Raw genomic sequence first — 23451 nt, 5'->3', positions numbered from 1 at the left:
AAGAGTCAGACATTCAATGGACTGAGCCACCCAGGTGCCCCTAATTTTATACTTTTTAAAGCTAAATATAGTAAAATTTCAAGGATAGCTATTAAGATAGAAATACACCATATAAGTTCCAAACAAATGGAGAGAAAACAAGAAATATTTTTAAAAGCTCAAAATAAAGCAAAGCACCTATAAAACTGGGACAAGTACACATCATAAAAAGTAATGACAGTAAACAAGTCTGAATATGTCTATCATAATATAGAGGTCCACTTCCCAAAGGCGGCCTGAGGAGCTGTTTTCTCCAGCAAAACAACCATAAATGGCTAAGCTTACTAAAAAAACAAACAAACAAACAAAAAAACTAAAACATTTAAATTCTCTGGAATGTGTCTTTTTTTTTTAAGTTTACTTATTTTGAGAGAGAAGGAAAGGGAACACAAGCCGGGGAGGGGCAGAGAGAGAGGGAGAGAAAGAGAATCCTAAGCAGGCTCCATGCTGTTAGCACAGAGCCAGACATGGAGCTCAAACTCATAAACTGTGAGATCATTACCTGAGCTGGAATCCAGAGTCGGATGCTTAGCTGACTGAGACACCCACGTGCCCATGTGGAAAGTGTCTTAAAGGCATACAGCAACTAAGAAATATTTATTAAATAAAATCTACTCTATCATGGTGAAAACAGTGTGAGCCACTTTAGCCATGATATGTTTCTTCCCTCCCCCTCACTTCCCAAATCAGCATGATGGAATCATAAAGAATCAGAGAGCTTGTTAAATAACACCTTGGGGATGCAACCAGCCAACTCCAAAATGTTAAGAATTACAGGACAAATGTAGGTATTTCTGTAATGTATAAATGGCAAGTGAAAAAGAGGAAAGCACAAGCCTGATTTCCCTACCAGATCCATGTTGTTTCAGGGAACTTGATGCCATTCTCAACTTTTAGGATAGAGCCCTCAGCTTTGGCTAAGCCAGTCCCACTAATCTTTTCCTCTGGTTCCTGCGCATGGTTCACAGATGATCATGTGATCCAAGGATTCTAAACAACTGAAAATAAAGAACCTAAATAAATTTTGGGACTTATATTGTGAAATACAAGTCAAAAATACACTTTGTTCACTTGGACATTTCAGTATGCCCATGTAAGATAGGGAATTGCTGCAAAATTTTGGACCATGGCAAACAAATCAGAGGAGTAAGCTACGCACAGAGAAATGGTGGACCTGAACCTGCAAATGAATTTTCCTGTAACCCTGTAACACAGTTCTTTTCAGTTAATGTTAGCTAATACATTCCCTTTATTTCATAAGCCAGTTTGATGTGAGAGGTCCTCTCCTTTACAGAAATCTCGCTACTGACATTTGAATGTAGTCAGAAAAACTGTGTCATAAACCACTAGGTGATATCACCTTTCCAAGGAATAGGCCGTTTATCAGACACTAGTGTTCCTCACTGATTAACTCACCAGTTCATTTTAAGGAGGAAGAAAAGAACAGGCATTCAAGGGCATGAAAAACAGTGAAATAATTAGATATTCGATTCGTTGTTATGTTTGTTTTTAATTAACACACGTATCTGATACTTTTTAAGTTTCTGGTCCTCCTTATGATTATGCTATTACATTCCTTTTTCTGAAAGGATTTCATTCCCATTTTTAGATCAATCCAACCGTTCAGGTTAGTCAGTGGATATTGCTTTCCTGCTTTGATGAAGTTGGCAATATTCAAAGTACTGTCAGTTCAAAGACAAACATGGCTGGCTCTTCCCAAAGGGAATTTGTGGCCTAAAAGAGATCATAGACACTATATTAAAAAATGCTAAGACTGTATCCTAACATTCATTACAATCCATAACATTGCACACGGTGGGGGGGGGGGGGGAAGGGGGGAGATTCTGACAAGTGCCCATTACCCAAGCCTAAGAGTTTATGTCATTATTTTCCCACAAATTGACCATCAGCTGATTCCAACAAATAAACACTAGGATAAGAATGTGACATATATTACATGGCATGTTTTTCATTTGAATCAGAGCAGCCTGCATTACTCAGATAAAGTGTAATTAGGCAAAACAAACTTTTACCTTAAAAGAGTGCAGGAAAAAAGAGAGGCAACAGCCTACAGACCTGCATCAATTCCCAGGTTTCCTCTGTTATCAACAGCCTCTCTGACCATTTGGACCAAATGTTTATGCTCTGCCCTAACCCCTGCTGTATTTTCAGTTTGAGTCTTCCTTTTGGCTTCTATCCCCTTGAGGTCAAAAGATGTGTAGTTCTTACACTTTCATTCAACTTAGTAATAATATTAAGCCTCACCCTACCTTCCAAAAAAGAAGGGCCCAACTCCGATATCTATCTCAATTTCTCTGTTTGTCCATTTCTGAAATTTCTCAACCATCACATAATAATTTTGCAGAAGTCGAACAATCAATTAATTGGTAAGATTTTCTTTTTAAAAAAATTTTTTTAATGTTTTATTTATTTCTGAGAGAGAGAGAGAGAGAGACAGGGGAGGGTCAGAGAGAGAGGGAGATATAGAATCTGAAGCAGGCTCCAGGTTCTGAGCTAGCTGTCAGCACAGAGCCCGACACGGGGATTGAACCCAGGAACCGTGAGATCGTGACCTGAGCCGAAGTTGGACGCTTAACCGACTGAGCCACCCAAGCGCCCCTAAGATTTTCTAATAATTCAATTTTAGTGGATGCTTTATAATCTATCCTTTCTAAGTGTCACCTCCCTAATATATTCTAAATTAAAATTTTTAAATATTTGAAAGCTATAATAGAATATTAGCTTTCCTCCTCGACATGATACACACATCCATACACACACGAAACAAAAGTTTCACAGAACATATACTCTAATTACTCTGATATTTTCTGTCTTATTTGATATTTTTAAATTCTGGTTGTAAACCACTACATTGATTTCTCCGCCAAAAAATGTTTTGGTGAAACAGCGCTAAAGAATCTAATAAGCTATAGAACTGCAGAAGTATTTTTTAAGATTTTAGTTTCCAATTTCAACTTGTTTATTCCTCTTCTTTAATTCTGCTGTCAGCAAGTGGGTATATGGGGAATTTCTCAAGTAACATCTGGAAGTCTATCAAATAAAGAGATGGTGTTATAGTACTGAGTCCTCTGTAAAGTGAAATATTTGGATACACTCTATGTATGTAACAAAACTGATTTCATTCTATTAATTTTATATAAATGTTTCTCATGATTTCCAGTTACTCATCACTCCTAGTTGCTCACAATATTAATTCACTGTCCCTTGCTATTGAATCATTTTAACATTGCTAGTTCTGTGCTTGCTTTTCCTCAGTGCCCACATATTACCAGTCACACTGACATGGAATCCACAGGGTGATTTTCATTCTCATAATCATTGCTTACAGTTGCAAAACATTACTGTCGTAAATTTAATTTACAGATATTTCAGAAATTCTCCAATTCACAGTGGCTGCCCTTTTTGTTTTTAATTTCATCTAACTAGATGTATATATAGTCCATAAATCTAACAAAATACACAAGATGAAATATTCATTAGAAACCCAAGTAGTGTGCCAAACTTTGTTTTTTAGCCATATGGTCCAGGATTAGCATTCTTATCTTCATGTACATTCTAATATTCTATCCAAAGATATATACCAATCTATTCCTAAATTAAATTCAAAAATAAATAGGAATCTGTCAACCTCATTCTTGGCTCCTAGGCATGCAGAGTAAGCAGTAGTCAAGCAGACTTGCAGCTGATTGGCTAAGCAATGGTTCAGATGGCTCTTATAATCACTAAGAGTCTACCAGACTCCAACAACCTGGTCCCTGGAGGAAACCCAGAAGTATGGAGTATCTGAGGGCAGGTTCAGATGCATCTCCAGCTATATCTAACAATTTTCCAGTCATCCCTGGAGGCCTCGCTCTTCTGTTCTCAATAGCATCATCCCAAAATTTTAACTTTTCCTTCCAACTCCAACTTACTTCTTTCAATAACCCTCAGCAGATGATCTAGTCTTAGATTTTAACAACAGTGTTTCTAATGGCAGCTAACATATATTGAAGGCATAATATGGCTAGGGTCAATTTTAATTAATTAACATGTATTAATTCACTTAACACTCCTTCCAACCCTAGGAGGTAGGAACTTTAGTATCTCCCTTTTAAGAGAGAGGAAACTGAGGCACCTTAAGATTAACTACTCAAGATCATACAGCTTGGGAAAACAAGAGATGTAAATCAGAAAATGTGACTCCAAAGGTAGCATTTTGACAGTAACACTAAAATAAATGCTCCCAGGCAAAATATTCCTCAGTCCTCCTCCTTACATTTACATATATCTAAACTGTGTCAGCAAATATACCTCACCTATAACTGGCTGAATACACCCTTCAACTTCTGTTCTAGAATTGACCTCCTCCTACAGCCACTTATTCCCTTTATCTATCTTTTCCTAAATCTTTCTTATCAGTTCTTCAGTGTAAAAGGTAACACTCTCATATGTGGTATATCGTATTGCTTGATAGGTATATTAAACCATCCTTGCATCCCAAGCATAAATCCCACTTGGTCATGGTGTGTGATTCTTTCAATGTGCTGTAGAATTCAGTTTGGTGGTATCTTATGTATTGAATATTTTTGCATCTATATCCATCAAAGATATTAGCCTATAGTTTTCTTTTCTTTGAGATCTTTGCTTGGGTTTGGTATTATTGTGACACATTACAAAGAAAAATACCACATTATCATCCCAACAGATAGGGAAAATCATTTGACAAAATTCAACACTCATTTATGTTTGGAGTTCTCAACAAAACAGGAATGTACTTTAACCCATATAGGAAAAGCCCACAGCTATAATAATTGATGCAGAAAAACTAAAAGTATTACCTTTAAGATATAGTACAAAGAAAGGATTCCCATTGTCACCACCTCTGTTCAGCACAGTACTGGAAGTCCTAGTCAAAGCAATTAGACATGAAAAATAAATAAAAGGAATCCAGATCAAAAAGGAAGAAGTAAAATTATCTCTGTTTGCAGATGACATTATCATATATGTAGAAAACTTTAAGAACTCAACAACAACAACAAGCCTGTTAGAAGTAATAAACAGACCCATTAAAGTTGCAGGATATAAAATCAATATATGAAAACAATTGCATTTTCAGTCTTCTGAGACATTCTGTCTCAAAAGAAAATTGAGAAAACAAACAATCCTATTAACAATGGCAACAACAATGAAAAGATACTTAGCAATAAACTTAACCACAGACTTGTATGCTGAGAATTATAAAATACTGAGGAAGGAATTAAAGAAGACAGATCAATGGAAAGGCATCCAGTGTTTATGGATTGGAAGATATAATATTGTTTAAAAAGCCAGTGCTACCTTAGAAGACAAGAAGCTGAGGATAGGATATAAAGCTGCCAATATAGTTAAGGAATGAATACAGCACAAAGGACACGAGGAATCTGTTGATAATGAACTCTTTGAGAAAAAGAAAGGGAATAACTAGAGAGGATCATGGGAATGAAAGGAGCTACTTTTAGTAGGGAGCTTCAACTATGCCTGATTCTGCTGACTCTATTGAAAAGTTAGAACAGGACAAGGAACACTGATTCAAAATGAAGAGATTTTGAAGGCCTTTTGAAGTTTGCTTTCTGAGAATTTAGGAGTAACTTTGAGGCAAATAAACACAGGCATCCACTGAGGATGGGGGATGGACTACTTTTTTTTTTTTTTAATCAGGAATATTGGCCTCTAATCCCCCCTCCTTTTTTAGAGCATCTTTAAATCTTTTTTTTATTTTATAGTTTATTGTCAAGTTGGTTTCCATATAGCACCCAGTGCTCATCCCAACAGGTGCCCTTCTTCATGCCCATCTCCCCTTTTCTCCTCTCCCTCACCCCCATCAACCCTCAGTTTGTTCTCAGTATTTAAGAGTCTCTTATGGTTTGCCTCCTTCCCTCTCCTTAACTATTTGTTTCCCTTCCCCTCCCCCATGGCCCTCTTTTAAGTTTCTCCTATTCCACATATGAATGAAAACATATGGTATCTGTCCTTCTCTGCCTGACTTATTTCACTTAGCATAACACCCTCGAGTTTCATCCACGTTGCTACAAATGGCCAGATTTCATTCTTTCTCATTGCCTTGTAGTGTTCCATTGTATAGATAAACCACATCTTCCTGATCCATTCATCAGTTGATGGACATTTAGGCTATTTCCAAGATCTGGCTATTGTTGAAATTGCTGCTATGAACATTGGGGTACATGTGCTCCTATGCATCAGCACTTCTGTATCCCTTGGGTAAATTCCTAGCAGTGCTATTGCTGGGTCATAGGGGTGTTCTATTGTTATTTTTTTGAGGAACCTCCACACTGTTTTCCAGAGGGGCTGTACCAGTTTACATTCCCACCAACAGTGTAGGAGGGTGCCCGTTTCTCCACATCCTCTCCAGCATCTATAGTCTCCTGATTTGTTCATTTTCGCCACTCTGACTGGTGTGAGGTGGTATCTCAGTGTGGTTTTGATTTGTATTTCCCTGATGATGAGTGACGCTGAGCATCGTTTCATGTGTCTTTTGGCCATCTGGATGTCCTCTTTGGAGAAGTATCTGTTCATATCTTCTGCCCATTTCCTCACTGGATTATTTGTTTTTTGGGTGTGGAGTTAGGTGAGTTTCTTACAGATTGGACTACTTTCTTAAGCTCAGTATGAATGGAAGAAAATGCACATCTAAGCTCAGGATTATGTGAGGCTTAAGGTGGCTGTCATAGTTTCAGCTTTACCTCTTCTTTTCTCTGCTTTACTGAGGTATACTGACATAATGAAAATTGTATAATTTTAAGATGTACAACCTGATGTTTCGATTGTGAAATAATTACAATCAAGCTAATTAACATATTCATCATCTCACGTAGTTACAACGTTTGATTTGTGTGGTGAGAACACTTAAAATCAACTCTCAGCAAATTCCCACTATATAATACAGTATTTATTAACTATAATCACCATCCTGTACGTGATATCTCCAGAACTTATTCAGCTGCATAACTGAACCTTTGTACCTGTTGACCACATCTCCCCATTTTTCCTACCTCCTAGACCCTGGCAACGATCATTATACTCTTTGTTTTATGAGTTTGATATTTCTAGATGCCACACATAATGAGATCATTCAATATTTGTCTTTCTGCATCTGGCTTATTTCATTTAATATATCCCCAAGGTCCATCCATGTGGTTGAAGATAGCAAAATTTCTTTATTTTTAAGGCTGAATGATATGTATATGTGTGGATATATATGGTATGTGTGTGGATGTATATATGTATATATAGTATTTATATATATGGTGTTTATATATTTATATATATATATATATCTTCCCATTTTTTATTCCTGCCCTCCCATCCCTCTAATGAAGTACATCCCCTTTTTTGTATGAACTACAGATTTTTCACTCTCCTGTACTATTCCCTTTCTTGGAAAATGTTCAGCTTCAGAATTTTACCCTCATTCCCTTGTATTCATCTTTCAATATCCAGTTCAAAGTGTCTGTACCTTTGGGGTCAAGTCATACCTCTGAGACAAATTAAGCTCTCTCTTTCTGGACACCTGCCTTTATTTGTATGTCCCTGGATTGGTTCATGCATCGCATCTTACTGTAATTAGTTTATATATCACTAATTTTCTAACCTCAGTCCCTAATCTGTGCAAAACACAGAATCTCAATGTTTTAAAAGTTAAAGGATATGGCGCACGTGGGTGGCTCAGTTTGTTAAGCATCTGACTCAACTCTTGATTTCGGCTCAGGTCATGATCTCATGGTTCATGGGATGGAGTCCTGCATCAGGCTTCATGCTGACTGCACAGAGCCTGCTTGGGATTCTCTTTCTCACTCTCTCTCTCTCTCTCTCTTTCTCTCCCCCCCTCTCCCCCTCCTCGTCCCTCACCTGATGGTGTGCACAGTCTCTTAAAATAAACTTTTATTTTATATATAAAAAAAGTTAAAGGATAAATAAATGGGGTGATTTCAGTTGAATTATATGACAAGGGCTAAGATGTTAATCTGACATTAAAAACATCCAAGAACGATTGCCACTTATTTTAAATTTATAGAGACAGTGAGAAAGAAAATGACAATGAAAAAGGGAGGGAGAGAAAGAGAATGATTGAGAAACCTCATGTTACTCAGCATATCACTGCCTCATTTCTGCAAAGTGTATCTCTAAGCTTCTAGATTATGAAGTATGGACAATAAAAAGGCAATGGACTAAAATTCAGAGGAATTAGGGGTCTAGGCCACAGAGCATCACTGATGATTTTTATCTCTTTAAGAAAGTGATCTAATCTACAATTCTCAGTTTTCTCTTTTGTGATATGTGGACATTACCTCATGGGTCCTGAAGGGTCCAGGAAAAAAAAAGTAGGGAAATGGTAGGAAAATAGTACTGGCTGTGTTTCCACCTGCTTCTCAGGTGGGTGGAGTGATGAACAGCCTAGAGCTCCTCGCCTTTGAGATGCAAAGTGAATACAGAAGGGTAAAAGACTACTGGATTAGCACCAGAAATGAGGAAGGTGACCCATTTCTGTCCTCTTCCCAGGCCTCAGTTCTTCCCGCAAACCATGGCTTGAGGAGAAACTTCTTTCTCAAACTGTAGGAAAGGATGCTCCTGAACTGCAAGCTGCCCCTCATGTATTACATGTTATTTGGCCAAAAGTTATTGGAATCAAAGCCAATTGGTTAACGCTCACAATTTAAATGGCATTTTGGTCAGAAAATCAAGTTGCCAGTGACTTGTTTTAGTGATGGTACAATTTGGGGTGTCCGTTGGGGTTTGGGGAATGGGGTGGTTTTTGCAGCTCTTATGTATTTTGGCTGTTTTTCAGAATGAATGAAGTCTACTTATTTTTGTTTTTTCTTAAATTTCTAATTCATTCTCAGCCAGTATTCTGTGCTGTGTATAATTGTTAAAACTCTGAACAGTGTATCAGATCATGTCCCTGCAGTACTGGGTACTGAGTGCACTGCAAGGGGCTGGCCGAACCTCAACTTCTGTTTAGCCCAGCCTCCAGCCTGTCAGGCTTGGCAGAGGCTTGGCAGAGGGCAGAATTGGTCCTGCCCCCAAAAGTATCTACTTCAGAACCACTACACCCTGCATGTTTTCTCTCTTTTCCTCCCAGAGTTCTTTTCTCCTTTCTCTTTCCTAAGTCTCCATCTCTCTCACGCTGTACCACTGTTCCCATCTCTCTGTCCAACCTTCCATCTTTCTTTTTAGAAGTTTGCCTTTTAGTGCGAATATTGGAAATGTTCCTGCATTCTTCCAAACGCCCACCAGAGGGGGCCCTATAACCCGGAGGTCCAGTCTCTACGGCTCTGTGCGCCCTAAAACGACACTACTTTCTAGGGCTCGAAACACTCAGCCAATTCTCAATTCCCTAAATTCCCATCCCTCTCAGCCCTAAGGGGCTAGGCTGCTGCTTCTCTAATTTTCATTCGCTTTTCTGCTTCCCAGCGCCCCCCTCCCTCCCGCCCCCAGACCCTTTGTTTTCGGAGTCCTGAAGGACCCAAATTTCTGCACGCTGCTTTCCGCCACTTTAATTTTCAGCCCAGGATCCTATAGTCCCCGTCTTTGTCACTTCCAGCCCCAACTCGCCTAGAAAATGTCCATGACAACTGTCAAAGACCCACATCGATGGGGTCTTCTTTGTGGCGCTGAGTCCCCGTCCAGCATCGCCACCCTTTTGGTGGCCTGACCCTAAATGCCTACCCTTCCTCTCCCAGGAGAGAGGGCCCAGGACCCATCTAAGATTCACTTAGAACAGCTCTCCCGCCCGGCCTGATGTCACTCGAAACACCAAGGACACCCCCCTCCCCCAACTTCCCCAGTGCTATCCCCGTCTCCCGCCCAGGCCGCTAGGGGCCCTTGGGTGGGCATTCCCGCGCTAGCGCCGTGCTTCCGTCCCCCCCCCCCGGCCTTCTGCACGCCTCGCACCCCTGAAGACCCCCATTTCGTGGGCTCTAGTCCTCACCCCCGGTCTGCCCGACACCCCCACGATTGCCCCTAGTCTTGTAAGCCGGCCTAGGCTTCCCGGAGTCCCGCCCCGTCCGCACCGTGGTGCTGGTGCCCCGCCCCCCATTCCACCCGCGGCGGAAACCTGGGCGGGAGACCTCGTTTTCGCGGCCGGGACCCGAAGCGGGAAGGTTTCCAGGTTCCAATCTCTTGCCCCCCTTTCCGACCACCGCCCCCACTGTCGCACTGTGGTTAGTCCTCGGATGCCCCTTGATGCTGCCCCCAATCCCCTCCCCCACCCCCTCTCTCGTCTGAGTTACTCCAGGAACCTGGCTTTTACCAGCTCCTCGCTCTCCAGTCTTGCTTCTCAAACCGGCCACGGACGCTCTAGCCTGCCCTTCCCTGGAGGCCGAGCCCCGTCGTCGGCGCCCGAGGGCCCCCAAGTCTCTTTCCCTGGAGGGGTGGGATTGTGGTTTGCATCCCTTGGTCTTCGTTTCACTGAGTTATGAGAACCTTCTCATGCCTAGTTTAACAGCTTCTGGAGACCCTTAGGACACTTCCCAGCGCCTCTCAGGCGCCCTTTGCCGCAGCCTGAGAGTCTCTGATCCCTCAGCCCGGGCCCCTTACAAGGTCTTCACTGGGCCCTCGAAGTTCCCTGGCCATTCCCTGGCCGCTCACTTACAGGCCCTGACCGTCATTGCTGTTCCCCAAGTCTCGCTCGCTGACCCCAGCCAGGAGGCACCGTTTAACACTACTTTTTACAACACCCTAGTCCTAAGATGCCGGTCTACTGCGCAGTACCTTCACCCATAGCCCATCCCAGGGGATCAGTTTTGTCACCTGTTTTTAAATGGTATGATAATAACTCCTCCTTCAGAAAGTGATTAGGAAGATTAAATGGAAATAATTTGCCTAAAATTTACAACAGCACCTGACACTTGATCAGTATTTAGCATGCGTTAATCATTATTATTATATCTTAGTGTCCCCAACCCCTCCCCCCTCCAAACATACTTCTTCCGTCTTCTCCCTCCAACACTGGGAGGCGTCCGGGGGCCTGCTTCCAGTTCTAACACCAAACACCAGGGCTTTTGATGAGTGTCTCTCTCAGCATCTGCAAGAACTTAATCCTCAAAGCTCACTCCAGGAAAGATTTTGATGAAGATTTTAATGAGAAACAGGAGACACCCCTCTGATTCTCATTCTGAATCTGATTCTGATTCTAATAAGGTCCTGTCCATTCATTGTCTTTGGAGCTATTTTACAACTGTGTGAAGTTTTAGATAATTGATAATAAGGTAAATAATTCTTGTCTATAGACATGCCAAAAATACTGATGGGACAAACCTCTCCCCCTCAATCATTTGTAAATATACCAGTTTTGCAACCACTTGCAAAATTCATTTCAATAATGATACTAATAGTAATAAAAGAGCAAAGCTAACTCTGTTTTGGAGGGTGTAAATGGATAAGGCCAAACAGTCCTGACTTAATGAATTATGCCCGCATCTAACTATTTTGTTCCTGTCTCACATTGGCTGGAAGGAGTGGCCATTTCTCTCTCAATATTAAAGAAAAAAATTGAACATAGTATTATTGACAATATAAGGAATATATTCATATTTGAAAATATAATCTTTAAAAACTGATTCTCTCCTTTATCCACCCCTTTGTCTTCAGCTACAAGCCATAGGGAGTTTGAATAGAGACAAATTCAACTCTCCTTCAAACAGTTTAATAATGAGAAAAAAGCCAATTAAACAAATAGTTAAAAGAAACAAGCACATTGACTTATTCAGCTTTAGCAAATTAACTAGGTGAATTGCCTTTGCCTGCCATAGGAAGGCATTTCGTGAATGGTGGCTCAGAGCTAAATCTAAGGGAGTGCTTTGTTTTTCAAGGGCTGTTGAGGTTCAGAGTTTGGTGATTTGCTCATTTTGAGTTCTTACATCTACATCCTTCATTGATTTGGGGGCTGGGGAACAGGTTGCATTAAATTGCTATGAAACGAAAGAATCCCAACACCTTAAATTTTGGAGGGTTTCTAAGAAGCAGTGAGGCCATCCTCTGCAGGAGCCCCATCTCAGAGTCCCCTCTAGTGTCATCCAGAGTCTGTTTAAAGATGCAGGTTCAGGGAGGTCACGTTCTGGACACCGGACACAGCCTCAAAGGATATAAGTGGCTAAGCTGATACCCGTGTCAGAGGCTCTGCCTCATTCTGAGCCAAATGTGGACTATAATTCTCATAGAACCGTCTCCGGCATAACAATAAAACCCTCAGTAAATGTAGAACAAAGATTTATCGTTAGATTAAAAGACAATATATGTGTGTGAGAGGAAGTTAAAGGCCCAACAAGACAAGACAGTAAAACCATCTCCTTCATCTCTGCCATGCCCTTCCTTTGGATAACAATGGTGTTATTATCTTAGGTTCTGCGTTCCAGGCATTGCTGAAATCCTGTCCAAAGTGGAGTGAACAAATACCACTGTAATTAATCTGAATTGTCGGCTTTTGGCCCACCGTTCCTTTCTAGATAACTAAAGAAGCAGGAGGGAAGGTGTATGAGCTTAGACTGGCATCGTAGTAAGTTCAGGTCACAGGAATCCCTTGGTAGTGGTGTGCAAGTTCCCCTTCTTTTCTCCTCACTGCATCTTCTGACCAAGCCAGAAGCTTTCCCTTTACTTCCAGCTGCTTCTTTTGAAGAAGGTAGTTTTACCAGACCTCCGTTAAGAAGAAATCATACTTGTTCTAGCTTTAAGGTACTTGAGAATAATACCCGCCAGACAGGGCCACCTTTGTGATAATCTGCCTATGCTCCAGGAAAGGGGTCTGTAGAATGAGACATTACACATGTGTGTACATGCCCTCTCTTACTGGCCCAAGCCCAGATGCCTTTGGAGGGGGATGACTTCCTCTCTTGGAGAATTATGGAACTTAGTATCCAATTACATATGGGAGGTAAAAATGTATTCAGCACCTGTCTGACTTGAAATTTACTCTCATCTCTGTTTACTTCTGGCTTGGGCCCTTCATGTCACTGACAGTCAGTCTCTTCATCCTAAAATAGAGGGGTTAGACTAGACCAGGACTCATGTCAGTTTTTATGAAAAGGGCCATATATTAATATTTAGAATTAGTGTAATCCCTGTTGCACCTCCTGAACTTCGCCTTGGTAGCATAAACAGCAGCCACAGACAACACATAGTGAAGTGAGGGAGGCTGTGTTTGCAGGCCATAGTTTGCAGGCTGCTGGACTAAACAGTCTCGTATCTTGGGTCAGCCTTATATCCCAGGGTTCAGATTACCTGAGGCGCAGCAGAACTTGATGGTCTCCCATTCTGAAAGCTCAAGTCTGCTTCTCTGCTTCCTGCTCTGACAAGGTTATCAGTATCGTGCCAAGACTGACGGTCAGCCACTCTCCTGCGGGGTCTCCTGCCCAACCAGAGTCGGGACACTGTTCCTCACCTGATGCTACCACATGCACACCTGCTCCCATCAGGTAGTAGAACGGATAGCAGCATTTACCCTAGAATCGGCTCTCCCCTGAATCTAGCACCCGTTTTTCCTACCGTCATCCAGGGATGCTGGGATCATTTGCTGCTACGTCTTGGTCTCTCCATGTAGAAAGTAGGTCTGCCCTGTACTCCACAGCCTCTGACCATTCTTCAGCACTGTGGTTATTGTATCTCCCACCCAGGACCTACCCCAGATAAGGCTTGGTTCCACATCTTAGATCCTTGTTCTTCTACTTCTGCTCTGCTTAGAGCACCATCCCTTGCTCAATCAAGTGTTAAGATGTGTCAATTATCAGGATAGAGATTCCGATTTCAGTTCTAGAACTGGAAAGAAGAGGTTTTGAGAATAGGCAAAAAAGCCCACTTATTAAAATTATTACACAGGGTCAGAATTGGATCAAGGGTCAAGTTGACAGCCCCCTGATAAACCGTCCCATGTTAGCCTCTACATGGAGAACATCAGTGAAGCAAGGTGGCACAGAAATCTAAGCATTAAAATGGAAATGGAAGGTCCTAGGCCTTCGTACTTCTTGGCATGGGCTTATGGTGCCCTCTTGTGCTTATTTCTGAGAAGTGTGGATGTCTCTCTGAACTGTAAAAAATTCCCATTAAAAAAGTCATTTAAACCGTCTGATTCATTCCCCAGTGAAACTGTAAAGAAGGAAAAATCTGTAAGCGTACATATTAATCCCATATTGATCTCAAATCTATATATTATCTCATTTTATTTTCAAAATGTTTATCTGAAGAAGGAGGCCAGAAAGGTATTGACCCCATTGAAACTAGTGGAGGCCAAAGAGCCTTGGCCTGAGGTCACATGGCTGATCTGTGACAGAGCAGCCAGCGACATCATCCAGGGCTCCTGGCTGCACCAAGTCTCATATTTTCACTGGTTATTTCTCAGGGCTTTTCAAGCTGAGTGCAGAAATCCCTAGTTCCAATCTCTCCTGGGGTCAAAATACCTCCAACCTCCAAAGCAAGCAAAGGTCAGTGGCTTCATAGAGTGTGGGGTATAAAATAGGAAGCTGGTGTCAGAAACAAGGGTGTGCCAGAATTAGTGCCAAGCAGGTAGACTTCTGCATTCTTGCCCACCTTCCCTCCCACCTGTGCTGAGTAGCTAGGTAGCAGCGTTCTCCATGGGCAGCAGCAAAGTGGGGCTGACATTTGTGTTCTGTGCCACCCAGGGGCTCCACTGATGAGGGCAGTGGAACTCTCAGCACACAGAACCTTATCCCTAGGCCCTGTCCCCATGCTCCCTCTGTTCCTGCCACTGTCTGCTTCTCCGCCACAGCCGTGTACGTGTCCATACCTGTGTGTCTTTTCTCATACTGTTTATACTCCCTGGGAGCTTTTCCTTCTCCAGCCTTCAAAATCCTACTCATTCTTCAAGGCCAAGTTCAAATATCTCTTGCCTCTGACTTTCCCTAATTTTCTCTTCTTCTGTCACCTCCTTCCCATCATACACATACGTCTCCTCTGTGGCCTCCTAACTGCTTGTGCACCTGCTTATAACACGTGCATTGTTCAGTGGTTATTTGTCTGTCTTATACTTTGTGAGCATCTTGAAGGCAGAAGCCATCCACTCATTTTATTTGGTGTCAACAGAAATCCATGAAGGCCCATAGTAGAGAAATGCATGAGCTTTGGACCTGGATCCAGCTCTTGACCCAACTACCGGAGGTCGTGATTTAAACTTCCTATAGTCAATTCTCATGTCTGTAAAATGTGATTAAAGCACCATCAGAGAGATTGTCAGGAAAATTAAGTGAAATAATACATATGAAGCCCTTATATAGAGAAAGCCATAGCTTTAATATTGTCCAGTTTAATATCTTTCTTATGACAATAAGAAAATAAATCTAGAGGAGGCCAAATGACTTGCCCAAGGTCACACAGAACTAAAGGGACCCAAACCCAGAGCACCTGATTCCCAGGTTTTTCTCTTTTGCTATTCTGATGTCAATAACAAATAAAATTGGTACCCACATAATCTTTATATAGTTAAACCCTGTCTGAGTGCATCCAGGCTACTATAACAAAACACACTGGACTGGGTAGCTTATGAACAACAGAAAGTTATTTATCACAGCTCTGGAGGCTGAAAGTCCAAGATCAGGGTGCCAGCATGGCCAGGTTCTGATTAGGGCCCACTTCCTGGCTCACAGCTGGCACGTTCTTGCCATGTTCTCTTGTGCCGGAAGGGGCTCAGGATCTCTCTAGATCCTCTTTTATAAGGCACTAATCTCATCCGTGAGGGTTCACCCTCATGACATCAGCACCTTCCCATAGGCCCTTCCGTCACATCGGGCATTAGGAGTTCAACATACGAATTTTAAGGGAACACAAATATTCAGGCCATAGAGTACTCTATACTATATCTCTGCCTCTTATCATTTCCTTCATTAAAATGTGTTTGACTTCTCCAAAAACAGAGACTGGTTGTTCCCCTTACCCTGTTCTACCCATGGTATGGCCTAGCATAGGAAGAGACCCATGTTAAGAGTTGTAACTTTATTGAAAATCTGTGCATGATCCCTAGTTTCTTCAGTTTTCCTCAGCTTTGGTATCCACCTCATCATCCTGTCCTGTGCCAAGCTCATTCCACATGCTCCCCAAATCCCTCCACCTTCCCCTTATTCCTTCTGGCACTTGAGTTCATGCCTAATCCCTTCTCTCCTGTACCTGCCTGGTCCTCGGAGGGGGACATCGTGACAGCACACAGATGTAAGGGTGGAGCCTGAGGACAGGGCAGGACCGAGGGTCCTGTCCTAAGTGGACACGTATTGGAAGCTACTTTCTAAGGTGAGGTCTGAGGAATAACAACGTGGCTGAGTTCGAGCCCTTTGTTAAGCTCTGTGCTGACAGCTCAGAGCCTGAGGCCAGCTTCATATTCTCCTTCTCTCTGTGTCTCTGTCTGTCTCTGTCTCACTCTCCAAAATAAATAAATATTAAAAAAATATTTTTTAAGTAAATTGAGTTAGTGGCCAAACTGTCACAGAGTGGAGAAGGGAGTGAGTGGAAGGTAATGGTTACAACTGAATCTAGGGAGATAGAGCCACTTTTTTTCTTTACTTTTTTTTTTCCTGTAGTCCACATGGTAAATGAGTAAACTGTCCTGAAAATGGCCCCAAAATGTTTCTGTCCTAATAATTGCCAGAAGACTCCAGGCATGACCTTGTCCCTAGGAATGCTGTCTTAGAAAAAAGGAAGAAAGGGAAGGAAGGAAGGAAGGGAGGGAGGGAGGGAGGGAGGGAGGGACACATTATGAAAGAAAGACCAACCTCCATCTTCCCTTGGTCATTAGAGCAGGAATTACTCCAGGTCCAAATCACTTTTTTCAAATCCTTTCTGAATCAGGTGTCTGTGTCTGCACCTTGCTGGAAGTGTAGACTGTCTTTCTAAGCAGTCTTCTTAGTGTTTCTGGATATAATACAGGAATTTTCCCAGAGAAGGCCACTTCTCAGCCACCAGTGTGGGCACTGTGCACAACACCATACAGGCAGCTAAATTGTTCCTTAAGCCCAATCCTTCCCCTGCAGCCAGGATTCCATCCATGGTCTAGGCAGAGCATGGGCCCCTGAATCCTGTAGTTTCTAGGATTCTTCACTGGTCTGGTTCTCAAGGTAGTGGTCGGAAAGCAGCGACCTGGGATGTGTCTCCCTGCTGCAGAAGTGCCCATGCATCTCCCAGAATTGTTCATGGCAGGACCTCACTGTGGCAGCCAACAGCTCAGACATGTGGTGTCCCCTCACTGCCATGCGTGCCTGATTTGCTTTGGTCAGTCTTCCCAGGCCTGGCATCCTCTAGCTCCTGAAACAACCAAGTCTGTGGCTGAATGAAAAAGTGAAGTCCCGCTGAGATCTAGCCAATCTCCCCTTCAGCTTTTTATGCTTTTTTGTATTTCCCAATTATTTTTAATGGATACTTATGGCTCGTGTAATCAAGTAGAAAGCAACCAGAGCTACTGCAAAGACCAAGATTATTTTCAAAGAACGCTCCTGGAAACATTCCCGATTTTCTCAGAATGTACATCCAGAATAGTTGGTTACAGTTTGCTCTCTGAGTAGTTCACAGTAATGGGATCCAGAACTTAAATGACAGTCCTCTGTTGTGACAGCTCCTGATATCCACTGCAGAGGGCACAGGAGGTCACCAGACAGCAAAAGACTAGAGCTGGAGGCCAGTCATCACTCCCACATCTTGTCAGACTTGAGAAGTCATGGCTAGAACAGCAGAACTATTGATCATCTGGCTCTGCGCTTGAAGCTGACCTTTGAAGATTGCCAAAGAGATGGAGACATTTTTTGCAATAGTAAAAATGATAAGCATGTATTGAAGGTTTATTATGAACCAGGTACTCTACTAAAATGTATTATTGAAGATAATATTGAGCTTGTGGGGTAGGTATAATTTCCCTTTGTCTTTTAGACAAAGTCATTATGCAGACATCAGTCTGACAGAATGCACAGCAAATGATTTCAAACAATATGCTATGTTATCTCTCATCCAACAGCATCTTTATAAGAATGGACTAAGCCAGCATGAATCCCAAGCACACACGCGCGCACACACACACACACACACACACACACACACACACACAGAATCCCCTGCTTACAAGATCACTAGGTAAATACATGATAGATAGATAGATGGCATCATCTATGTTTTGGTCTCACCAACTACTAAAATAACCATTTTAGTTGGGCTTCAGTTTTAGAAGTTGACATTAAGATATTAATCACAAAGGCAATCTCCTTCTAGAAGAGTTTGATATTTGACATCTGATGAAACCCTAATGGTAGATTACAGAGCCCTTGTTGACTGGGGGGTAGGACTGTGAGGGTGTACCCCAGAAACATCAGTGTTCTGAGGGACAGGGGCAGATAAAACTTTAGGATCCTAAAATAAATCACCAAAATTGCAGATCCTTCCTCCTGTTTAACATGACTCATCCACACTGAACTTTGAACTCCTTTATCATCAAAGTTTTCCAGTGTGGAAGAGACATCTTTCTAGAGTCAAGTTTCACAGGAAAAGCTATCCATCAAAAACTCCTTGATTTTCATTTTAAAATGCCATTATTTGGGCATATGGTGGCTCAGTAGGCTGAGCATCCAACTCTTGATTTTGATTGAGGTCCTGCTCTCACAGTATGTAAGACTGAGCCCGGCGTGAGGCTTTGGGCTGACAAAGTGGGACCTGCTTAGGATTCTCTCTCTCTCTCTCTCTCTCTCTCTCTCTGCCCCTCCCCTACCCCTCTCAATATAAATAAACATTAGAAAAAAAAAGAAATGCCATTATTCATTGTACTTAGGCAATGTTTTTTTATCCTCAAATTTTAAAAAATGCAGTTGTTCATTTGATTACAGATAGTATTTCTCTCTTTAAAAGCAACAACCAAGCCATTAATCAGATGGGCTTTGCCTTTTTCTCTCCTATTCTTTTTTTCTTTTTTTTTTTTTTTTGGTCTTCATTAAGGGAAACAAATTATGAAAATATATAATGTTTCCACTTTGTTCCTCATGCTTAATTGATTTCCAGCATTTAAAAAAAAGAGAGATTATTAGCCAGGAAAAGGAAACCGCAAACCTCATGAGTATCCTCTTAATAACCATTTAATCTTAAATTGTGTTCACAAATGCTAATTATAAACATCTTTAATTGTGCATGTCACCCACCACAGTTGAGTGCAATTCAATTTCTTAGACTTTGACATAATATTCTACTATATCACCAGCCAAGGAACTGTCAGGAGTTGAGCCTTTTTGCTACTACTTAAGGAAGCAAAATTGGTCATCAATTCAAACCTAGTAAATCCGTATCTATCAGTGAGGAGTATATCTTGGGAGGTAGCTCCCCTTGCCAGGACATGGGATAGGGCCACTTGCAGCAACAGCTCTGTGTTAATTAATAAATCAGTGGAATTAATTAATTCAATTACTATGTGCTGTGAACTAGTAGTAGTTTTGGAGACTCAGAGATGAGTTAAGATATAGTTCCTGCCTTCAGAGGCAATTTACATTATGGGGAGAGATACTCTCCAACTTGCTAAGGCAAACTGCTAAAAGCTGTGGTATTTGCTTAGGCCACAGCAGCGGTGGAGAGCAGAGAATTCTTCAGACAGAAAAAGGAGAGAGGGAGATGGAGAGAGACATTCTAGGCAGAGGGAACAGCATGGCCAGAATCTCAGTGGTGTCAGCTCGTTCAGGGTATTTGGGAGGGGCCTGTAGCCCTGTAGAGAGGTGAAGAGGGCTCTGCTAGGCACACTCACTGCAAAGGCAGGGTGAGACTGGAATAGAGAGGAGTAGCAGTGTTTTCAAAGGGATCAAGACTTCATCACTCAGAGAGTCCCTGAAGAACCCTTAAGATGAGAAGTGATCTTACCTACAGTTTAATGAGATCATGCTCCCAAATGCTCCATATTGGTCTGTGGCTCAGTTTTGTAGATAATGTTTGTCACTGAAACCTCAAGGCTCTCCCTCTGCCCTTTTTGTGCCCTTCTCTTCAGACTTGGCACCCCCTGCTCCCTTGTAGGAATCCAGCTAGAGCCCCTTTCAGAATAGGTAGGCTTTCAGGAGATCTTAGCTCATCACCTCCAAAACAGTAACAGAAAACAGCTCAGGGGTTCCTCACCTTCGCCCTTTCTGAATGCTTTCATTTCCCCTTTCTGGAACAAAGCAACCCAATAAGCAAACAGTGTTGGCAGCAGCTGCTGTTACATGTAAAATCAGAGCACCTCAGGCCACCCCCCAACTTCAGGGGAGAATCAGAAGCAAAGCCAGAGGTGCTCGTGTCCTGGAGTTGGGACTGACAGCCACTGCCACAGTGTGGGAGGGGACAGATACCATGGGCTTAGCACAAATGGAAGCCCAAGAGAGGAGACACAACAGACCTCAGAAAAGGAAAAGGAGCAGAGAAGGCGACTGTGGAGCACAGTAATCAATTTACTAAACACCTGTTCTGCTGTGTTCATTGACATTCTGTGAGTTACAGCTCAGAAGTAGAAAACCAGGTGGCTTTCTTTGTAAAATTTCTCATCTTGCTCTTGACCTGTCATTTCCAATGATAGCAGTGGGGGAAAAAAGGAAAGCTTAAACTCCCAAAGAGATATTGCATTTATTTCTAGTTTAAAATCTATTTTCTAGGTAAATAGGCAATCAAGTTGTAATGACGTGAAAGCCATTTGCTTTTAGAGAATATTCATTTTTATTGTTGAAGATGAATTTTTGTAAGACTTATTCATCTCTGATAACAAATATTTTAATTACAAATATACTTAATTACATTAAGTATAGATAAATGGTTAGTAAGTAGAACATGTGTGTGCTGAACATAGGTAGGGAGAGATAGAAGGAGCAAAAGATGCCTAATAGTTATGAAGCACCTGGGTAGTGATTGTTGTACACGAATTATGCATGAGGCTTATGAGGCACTAAATATATGTGAGCACTTAATACACATGAGGCCTTAATTCAGCTGCCCATTGGAGACTCCCATTCTGGCTGTGTGTATTCTCTGCCCAGGAAACACAAATAAGACAGATTAGCCAACTGTTCGCGTGGCTAATTGGCAAGCTTAGCTGTTGACCAGATGTACTTTCCCTGAGTCTTTTTGATAGAGCAAGTGTGTGCCATTGGCCAGAGCAACTTCCATCTGTGGGCCTCTTGCTTTAACTTCAACTCTGGTCCTCACACCCACACTATCAATGAGGGAGGCTGCAGCTAAGACAGACATAGAGACTGTAAGTCCCAGGATTCAGGTAGCATGGCCCTTCCTCTCCACCTGCAGCCTCTCCAAAATGTGTTAACTTACCCCCATATTTTCTCCTTGGTTGTTTTTTTTTTTTTTTTCCATTGTGTTTCCGTTGATTTAATGAAGATTGTGAGTTGAGCATTTAAATTTGGTCTGTTTCATGACCTCTAGGATAGCCTGGTAGTGTGTGAGTCCACTGCAACATCAGACTAATTTTCTACAAACTGCAAGTCAAAGTTTAAACCAAACATGTTTTCTTCTACTGTTTCTAGAAATCACTTTCTGTCCTTGTTCTCTGGGTGTAGGCCGCATGGGGAGGGCTGCTCCTCCACACGCTGCCTTTCCATGTGCCCTGCCCACCTTGTCTGGGTATTAAGTGTCTTCTTCCAGCAACTAAAGTGGTGTGGCTGCCTTGCTTGTTCTCTCTAGAGTTAAACTGGCTCCTGCTGATGGTAACCAAGCTTTGGATTTGCCATTTGCCTTCACTGGTCAGATTGCCACACACTGGAATATCCTCATCCCAATCCCCGTCATCTTCTGGTCCACTCAGGCCCTCTGCTCATCCTGGGGTTCCTTTCACAACACAGGCAGAGGGCCTGAGGAGAACCATGTGAGGTCCTCCTACAGACATGTGGGACTGCTTCCTGCACCATGCAGAGGACGGCAAGAGAGAGCACCGCATGGAGTAATTTCATAGCACTTCTCATCTTTCTGGGTTTTCCATCTGAGACTTTTATCATCTTATCCCTAAAAACAATCCATGGGGAAGGCCTGGGGGAATGTGGTGCTACATTTCTTTGCAGGGTTCAGACATCATAATAACTTAGTCTCTGCTTGAAGATTTAGTATCCCTTTCAATTTTGGAGAATCTGCTCTGATATTATACCCTGCATCTCTCTATACTTTTCTTAAAGTGAAATTCATCTTTAGACCTTTAATCTTTGCTCTTAAAAATTTAAATTTAGGGACACCTGGGTGGATCAAATGGTTAAGGTTCCAACTCTTGTTTTTGGTTCAGGTTATGATCTCACAGCTGTGGAACTGAACCCTGTGCCAGGATCCACACCCAGAATGGATCCTGCTTAAGATTCTCTCTCTCTCTCTCTCTCTCTCTTTCTCTCTCTCCCTCTATCTCTCTCGTTCCCTCCCTACCTGTCTCTCTCTCTCTCTCAGAAAAATTATATTTAGAAAATCCTTTTCAACTAATCTTAGACCACAGACTATGAAATTGCCACAGACCTTGAGCTTCAACATTGGACTGTCATTCCCCTAATTCTAGGCTGACTCTGTCTGCCCCAATGGCCAGGGGCCAATCACCCGATTAGATACCTAGGCAGAACTAGGGATAATCAGGAATGCAAATACATTATGTTAAAGTTCCATTGATTTTACCCTATTTCAAAGGCACATCTTATGTTGGTATATACACAACAATGTTTAGTTCAGTTCATTTACAAATATTTCTTGCAGGACTATTATGTTCCAGGAAATGAACTAAATATATAATGGCAAACCAAATGGTCAGGGTTACTATCCTAATGGAGCTTATACGCTAGTAGGAGATATTGACCACAACTAAGTAAACATATAAATAAGATAATAGAATATTGTTATTGATAAGCAAAATAGTTCAACAAATAACCACAGAAATCCATTCCTGATAACCTGGCAAGGAATTAAGTGAGGAAAGAGTCTCTTCCCAGCAATGGGAGGGGACTGCTTCCTATCATCTCTGATAATCCTCATGGGGCTAGGCACAACCAGGCAGCTGGAGTTTTCCACCAGCTACCTGAAGAACTTACACCTCAGTTCAGACTGCTCGTGCCCAAGCCAAAGGCTTTACCCCATACTGTAAAGTCACCCTGATGTCCAACCAGTAAAGGGAAAGAAAAGGAGAGGGGCTTCCACAGGGACTAGAAAACAAAGAATTCACGAACCTATTGACTTCCCTGCCTTTGAATGCCAACTGACATCAAGTGATGTAGCCTATACCTCATGAGCCTTTTATACAATAGCTTTGAAATAAAGAAATAGGGTAATGCGATAGAGAGTACCTGGAGGCAGAGACTACCTGCCAGGAGAAGGAAAGTCCAGCAAGGCTACACTGATAAGCCACATTTAAGTGCTGAACTAAAAGACTAGAAGGAGCAATTCATGCAAACAGTAAGAAGGGCC

Source organism: Hyaena hyaena, unplaced genomic scaffold (genome assembly GCF_003009895.1).
Source record: "Hyaena hyaena isolate Hyena2069 unplaced genomic scaffold, ASM300989v1 scaffold_810, whole genome shotgun sequence".
Taxonomy (NCBI): Eukaryota; Metazoa; Chordata; class Mammalia; order Carnivora; family Hyaenidae; genus Hyaena; species Hyaena hyaena.
This window is presented reverse-complemented; position numbering follows the sequence as displayed.